This window comes from Maniola hyperantus, chromosome 9 (assembly GCF_902806685.2).
Source record: "Maniola hyperantus chromosome 9, iAphHyp1.2, whole genome shotgun sequence".
NCBI lineage: Eukaryota > Metazoa > Arthropoda > Insecta > Lepidoptera > Nymphalidae > Maniola > Maniola hyperantus.
In genome coordinates, this window is record NC_048544.1 from 13495855 (window position 1) to 13504420 (window position 8566).

The window sequence follows — 8566 nt, forward strand, 5'->3', positions numbered from 1 at the left end:
TTGGTAAGTTGACAGCAAAAGGGAAACTACAAATCAATCACTTAAATATATGGAAGCTAGTAAAATACTTACGTAATATTACGTAAGACTGTTACAGCAACTTATATTACCATAAACATTGAAAGTTAATAAAAAGACTTGGAAAGAATCATTAATAGCAAGTCAAAAACATCAACTTTTCATGGAAATTCTTGGTAAGTTGGCACAAAAAGGGAAACTACAAATCAATCACTTAAATATGTGGAAGCTTGTAAATTACGTAATATTATTACGTAAGACAGTTACAGCCTCTTTCATTATCGTGAAAATTGAAAGTTAATAAAAAAGACTTTGAAAGAATCATTAATAGCAAGTCAAAAACATCAACTTTTCATGGAAATTCTTGGTAAGTTGGCACAAAAAGGGAAACTACAAATCAATCACTTAAATATGTGGAAGCTTGTAAATTACGTAATATTACGTAAGACAGTTACAGCCTCTTTCATTATCGTGAAAATTGAAAGTTAATAAAAAAGACTTTGAAAGAATCATTAATAGCAAGTCAAAAACATCAACTTTTCATGGAAATTCTTGGTAAGTTGGCACAAAAAGGGAAACTACAAATCAATCACTTAAATATGTGGAAGCTTGTAAAATACGTCATATTACGTAAGACAGTTACAGCCTCTTTCATTATCGTGAAAATTGAAAGTTAATAAAAAAGACTTTGAAAGAATCATTAATAGCAAGTCAAAAACATCAACTTTTCATGGAAATTCTTGGTAAGTTGGCACAAAAAGGGAAACTACAAATCAATCACTTAAATATGTGGAAGCTTGTAAAATACGTCATATTACGTAAGACAGTTACAGCCTCTTTCATTATCGTGAAAATTGAAAGTTAATAAAAAAGACTTTGAAAGAATCATTAATAGCAAGTCAAAAACATCAACTTTTCATGGAAATTCTTGGTAAGTTGGCACAAAAAGGGAAACTACAAATCAATCACTTAAATATATGGAAGCTTGTAAAATACGTCATATTACGTAAGACAGTTACAGCCTCTTTCATTATTGTGAAAATTGAAAGTTAATAAAAAAGACTTGGAAAGAATCATTAATATCAAGTCGAAAACATCAACTCTGCATGGTAATTCTTGATCCATTGGCACCAAAATAGAAACTACAAATCAATCACTTAAATTGTTTAGTTTGCACTAAAAGAGCAACTACAAATCAACCACTTAAAAACAGAGGAAGTTAGGAGACAATAGGTACATACTTTTCGTGAAAAATTTTTCAATACGAGAAAGGTGGTCCTTAATTCAGTGAGTATTTTTCGAATTTTCCACATCTTTTAAGTTCTTATTATTTGTTTTGCAGGGTAGGGTAGTGCGCTCACTTATGGTTTCATACATAAGGCAAAAAATAATTTGGAGGAAAATATGGAGAGAGCTGATGATTGAGGAGTTCGGAGACGGGTAAAGAGCACTCTTAAGATATTGAAGATAGGTGCAGGGTGCTCGAGCAAATGCCACTCGGAACGTCATCCAATTGGCAAAGAGCTGAAAATAATTTTAAAAAAGGCGAAAAAAAGATGGCCGCCATACTTTCGTCCGTGTCCATCTCGGAGGATATAAAAGATGGAACAGTGGTTTCTTAGCAAAAGATGATTGGAATTCGAAAGTCATACTCGATGACTAGAAAAAAATCATAATGGCGGAATTTATCTTTCCATAGGGGCCGATTCTCTAGTACACAATCTCTAAACTAAACTAAATTAACAGGTCTAAATCTAGTGCTTTCCTTTTCCGCAAGCAACATTATGAAAGGGATAGCAATAGATTTAGACGTGATATTTTAGTTTAGTTTAAAGATTGTGTACAAAGGAATTAGCCACATTGTATGGCAAATATTTGCAAGGCTTTAATGCGATTTTTGGAGAACTCTCAAAAAAAAACATGGGGAGACCTGATGATTGAGGATTTGGAAGATGGTTGAGGGGCCGGGCAGGGTATTGTAGATAGATTCACACCTTCCCAAGTAACCTGCGATCGTGTCCAGGGGGGGAGTACAGCACGGATGAGGACGCTCATATCGTATGCTGGGTGCGGGGCGCGGGGCGCGGGGCGCACCAACATGGTGAACGGGAACCGCCTGTGGGCGCAGCTGTAACCTGCTCCTGATGGTCAAAAATGGTGGCCCTGAAATCCAAATCACTCAAAATGAACCCAATATTTTTCCATCAGTCCTGATTTCAGGAATCTGAACTTCTGAAAACTTTTTTAAAATCCCGTAAATCGATTTTCCGGGATCAAAAGCTAGCAGACAGACATACGGACACACTTTCGCATTTCGACCTACTGATGGGCTGTGAAAAGCTGACAGATACTTTCGCATGTATAGACATTATAGCCAACAGACTAGCTAGCCCGTCGCGTCGCGGCGGTTGGATGGATTTTCAAAATCCTTTCTTGGTGAAGATCTACAAAGAAAACCTACATGCGAAATTCATTCAAATAGCTTCACCATCATCATAATCAACCCATTGCCGGCCCACTACTGAGCACGGGTCTCCAGAATTAGAAGAATTTGGGCCATAGTCGGTCATGCTGGCCCAGTGCGGATTGGCAGACTTCACACAGCTTGTAAAATACTATAGAGAACTCTCAAGCATGCATGGTTTCCTCACAATGTTTTTCTTCACCTTAAGCAAGTGATTTTAATTTAAAACGCAGTTAATTCCGAAAATTTAGAGGAATCGAACCCCCGACCTCCCGAATAGCAGACAGTCTTAACCACTAGGCTATCATTCTTTTATCAGCATCCACTTTATTTTTAATGCACTTAAAATTACCTATTTTAATTAGTCCATCAATCATAAACGTACCCAGACACTTTTGTAGACAATCTTCACCAGTAAAACTTTATATTTTTCCATTTATAATTTCCGTTTTTACAGCGAGTTACATGATATTAATGTACTTTGTTGTATGAAGTATATTTTCTATAACATAATGTGATGTGGCTTGTGCATGCGGCGCTGCACCTAGGTATACAAAATTAAAAATGTACCTGGCAACTGAACTGTAAGCGAAACATGATTCAATGTTATTCTGTATGGTAACTGGTATGTGGATTCTTTTATTGAATTTAAACAGTAACTTACGTCATCTGTGTATTTTTTTGTACTCTGTGGCTTGTGTATTTTTTTATCTACCTACTTTAGGGTTGTGCGTTACTTGTGTTCTCTAAAAATAACAAAAATAAAAATAAAAATTCTTCTTCGATCATTACAAAATAAGCTGTCGGTCGTCAATGTTAGTGAAAAATTCGATTGTAGCTACCTACTTTTTTTTTTAAATAATATTAGCCATGTTAAATGACTAATATTCCCCTTTCCTCTCCAATTAAGCGTCAGGCTTGTGCTAGGAGTTGGTACGACAATAGTGCAACGGCCGGGGTTTGAACCGTCGACCTTTCGGTTTTCAGTCCACTCATAGGAGTGGACCGGTTGAGCTATTGAGGCTCTTTTGTACATAACTTCGATAGGCCGCTAGTGAGAAAGACATTTCGCGTTGATTGGCTGTGGAATAGCTCATCGCTGTATCAATCATTGCTAAAATCTTAGTTTTTGTGATGGGCTTAATTTATGGTAGGTACCTAATTCTGTGACAATACAGGTATTTTGGCCAATAGCAATAGAGTGTTAGCCAATCAGAAGTGATCGCGATGGTTACAATGAAGCTGTCAAACTATGGTGGTGGGTGGTGGTGGTAGAGTGTAGACCCAAGATTTTACTACCTATATTATAAACATAAACCTTCTTCTTGAATCACTCTATCTATTGGTGAAAACCGCATTAAAATCCGTTGCGTAGTTTAAAAGACTAACGCGTTCATACACATATACATACATACAGACGCGGGAAGCGACTTTATTTTATACTATGTATATAAATAAAAATCTGTTTATAGAATGTACAGGTAAAGCCCATACCCCACTTGGTATATTAATCTTACTATGAAAGTTGAATTCACTAATTATTTTTTAAATAATTAGTGAATTCAAAAAATAATTAATCAAAAAGTAAGTTAATTCAAAAAGTAATCAAAAAGTAAGTTAATTCAAAAAGTAATTAGTGAGTAAAAAAAAAAGAGTTTTTTTAAAACTCTTTTTTTTTTTATCACTACATCACTATGAACACTACAATAAACCTTCAAACTAATTTAATTTACTAGGTAGATAATTATTACACTTAAAGGTAAAAATATTCTAAATAAAGTGTCATGTGACCAAATTGGTACGTAAAGCTTTTAATTTTTTTTTGTGATGTGACCACAAATTCACGGTTTTCGGATTTTTCCCTTTACGTGTGCTATAAGACCGACCTACCTGCCAAATTTCATGATTCTAGGTCAGTGGAACTTACCTACCCAATAGGTTTCTTGACAGACACGACAGACAGACGAAGTGATCCTATAAGCTTCCTTTTTTTCCTTTTGAGGAACAGAACCCTAAAAAAGGAAATTTCCATAAATCCTGACTTTAAGAACCGGTAGTAGGTCACACGGATCTGGATTGCCAATAGAATAGAATAGAATAGAATGTTTTTTATTCATGTAAACTTTTTACAAGTGCTTATGAATAGTCAGGTAGTTTTAAGTTACCACTGGTTCGGAATGCCGTTCCTACCGAGAAGAACCAGCAAGAAACTCGGCGGTTGCTCTTTGACAGATGAACTGGACGAAATTATAAGGCATTAGGAAACCCTAACTAACTTTACCTACACAATTATGTAATAGGTACCTTTAGGTACTAAGATTACTTAGTCATATTTATTCAAATGTTTTTACCTACATTTGTTCAAATTTTTTCTTTTATGGTATTCGGTATTCATATTGACTTTAATATAATAAAATAAAATAAAATACCTATGTAACTGTAATTTGTAAGAGTTGCTAGCGGTTGCCGGAGACTATTCGTCCACATTGCAAAATTTGTTTTCTCGTGGGACTAGATTGCTCCCGCCGGAAGGGGATCGCGTGGTTTTAACTTTTAATAAGTTATAAATTGCGCGTATTTGACTAGGGAAAGTCGTCGATTCAGGATCAAACCGAGAGTTCCCTGAGTTCATTCACTCTGGTTAGGGACAGATTAGTTTATAATAATTATAGGTAAATCGCCTTGAAATTTTTAAAACTGTGCCGATGAAAACCATTGAAAATTGTTTTATCATATTATATATGCTTTAATTTTTTTTATTTAAATCGGATGCAAAATTAATTGATTAGGTACTTCTATTATAGTTCACAGATTTTGTGGGGAAGAAACGGTAAGGAAAATTGCAGTGCACGCTAGCTCTTACTCTTCATCTATGTCATTGATTGACACGACCCTTTCATCCAAGACACGACAGCATATATCATAATATAGATATAGGTATTATTTTTCCTCTTTCGTGGCGACCTATGCGAAATATTCAAGAGACATCTATGAAAATTTTATTGAAGCTGTCCCTGAAACTTCCTCATTTAGTTTTATAAATCTGTGTTCAAAAATGCGTCGCAAATAGGACCAATCAGCGCCATCTTGTGAGCTTAGTACACAACTTAACGAGATAAGTACAGCGTAGTGGTTAGATGTCGTTACTATTCACTTCGTCAAGAAAAATTAGATCGGATCAGCCATGAAAACGCTCTATAGAGGCATTCCGCAGTGGAAAATCGGCGATGGAATTTCCGTGCATAACACCTACTTAGAACGCTATATCGATTAATTCTCGACTAATGCAAAGTCGAAGAACCGAACCTAAGTGATAATCCAAGATTTTATATAGCATGATATGGAGATAAATCTCCACGTTGAAAACCACTAAATGAAAAAAAAAACCGGCCGAGTGCGAGTCAGGCTCGCGCAATGAGGGTTCCGTACTACAGTTGTATTTTTTTCGACATTTTGCACAATAACTCAAAAACTATGATGCATAAAAATAAATAAAAATCTGTTTTAGAATGCACAGATGAAGACCTTTCATATTATGATACCCCACTTGATATAGTTATCTTACTTCGATAATTGAAAATACTAATTAGTAGTTCATGACCACAATTTAATTTTTTTTGTGTGATGTAACCACAAATTCACGGTTTTCAGGTTTCCTGTCGACAGGAAACCCCAAAAAATGTTCGTTTGTTCTGGTCAAATTTAAAGTTTATTTGAACCCTCGGTGCGCGAGCCTGACTCGCACTTAGCCGGTTTTTTTTCGTGAGGAAAATCCGTCACTGACACCACCGGCCACAGGGGAGCACATTGCACAGTGGTTGTGTCGGACTCCTCCCGACTGAACGCAAAAACGGCTGAACGGATTTGGATTACATTTGGAATGGAGATAGATTATACCCCGGATTAACAGGTAGTACTTTTTATCCTGGAAAATCAGAGTTCCCGCGGGATTTTGAAGAAAGTAAATCGACGCGGACAAAGTCGCGGGCATCAGCTAGTAATTAAATAATTTATGAGCGGAAAAATTTATAAAGCCTAAGAATATTTGAGTAAGATTGCTATATTATTTTGTTAGTTAAGATTTCAAGAATAGTTGTAATGGATACCTACTTCAGTAGGGCGATTGTCTAAAACCTGCATCAATCATTATTACAATCTCAATTGTTCTGATTGGCTGAATTTGTGCGATTCTTGTTGCAATAATGCATTGTGGCCAATAGTGAGCGAGTATTAACCAATCAGAGATGATTGCGATCGTGACATTGTAGCTGTCAAACAACCGCGGTAGGGCCACTGGTTACGTCTTCACTAAAAACATTTAATCGGCCGGTTATCTGATAAGAATCGGCTGTTTTAAAAGTTGGTGAACTCCACCCTGTGTCGGTGGGCAACGGACCCCGGCCGTGGGTCTAAATATGGAAAATGTGGTTTCAGTTAAATGTCCCGGAATTTTGATTATGTTATAGATTTCAGTGACATGAGCTAAAGTCTCTATGAGTGCTATCACTGCTTCAGAGTTCCTTTCAGAGTTTTAACTGATTTTGCACCCTTATACCAAGATTCGAATAACTTACCTACGTACCTACCTATATAATATAGAAATGCCATGACGTGCATTTCAAGTTGATTTTATAGATTTCATAATCATTTTATCTTTTTTGAATGGCCAGCTTATCGCAAAATAGGTTTAATCAAACCTTAGTTCGAACTAATGTCAATTAAGTAGGTATTTAAATAAAAACTTAGATGAGAACTGGAGCTTAATAAAGTAAGTTCTATACCTACCTATCTACTACTACTCTGTTATCTGGTACAAAATCAGTTGAAACTCTGAAAGGGACTCGGAAGCAGTGGTAGCATCCATAGAGACTTTTGCTTAGGGCACTGAAATCTATAACATCTCAAAATCCCAGGACATTTATCTAAAACCACAGGCCTGGGGTCCTTTCATTTTTTGAATTAATCAGTTTCCTTGAATTCCCCGCATTACCTGAGTTCAACTACCTATTCCGTCCCATTACTTCAACTCTTAAAAGGGTTTTATTGCAGTTGAACTACCTACTGGAAAAGGTCTCACTAGTTCAACGGTTGAACTAATCGGTTGAACTAGTGGGGATGAGCGAAAACGATATTTACCGACATACGAGAAGTAGGTTACAAATATCTTTGATTTATTCCTATCACTTGGAACACGAATGTATAAACCTAACATGAATGTTTGGGCAAAGAAAGTGCCATCTCTGCTTTATGATGCTTTACGGATCCTGGAGAGTCTCATAGTTTTTTTTGCCATTTATCTTTTCAACCGTTTCGGCATTATTGTTGACAAACAAACAGGTAGGTACCTACCTAGACGTATAGGTATATTTCATTTATCCACCGCTACGACTGTGACAAATTCAATTGCTTTTCTTTCGGTTATCCTTAAATTCATCAAAAATTATAATAGGCTCTAACAATAAACTTTAGGAACTTGGCACATTTGCCTTCATTTAACTCTTACCCAATAAATTTAAATACCTACCCAGTCAGGAACCAACCTAGGTAGGATACAAATTTTCTTGCATTGCATATGGAAACGGCGGATTATTCTACCTAGTATACCTACCTTTAAGTATATTCAGTGACCATTGTACAGTATCTATATTAGGTATATACCAATGGGTAGGCCATTTAAAATTGTACCTATCAGTTTTCGTGATTTTCTTCAAACTACAGAGTAGGTAGGCTGCAGACTTGATCATAAGCATCGACTGATTTGTACACCTTGGATGTCTTGGATTCTTTAATTATATTATGTACTATAGAGCCTCTATTTCTTTGTAATTAGGATAGCATGAACACCATATATGCATGAACATAATAGGTAGGAGAACAGGTCAGTACATTTATAGATTGTTTCCTTGACCCTTGTTTAGCCGTTGTTTAGCTTAGTTTTATACGGGTAGGTTATATTGTGTAGGATTATTAAAGCACTAACTTATTAAAAACGCTAAAATCAGATTTTTATATTCAATTCAAAGATGAGTGATGAATCGAGGATTCTTGTAAGCTTTGATGTTTTCAATGTCATAGTAGATTTTC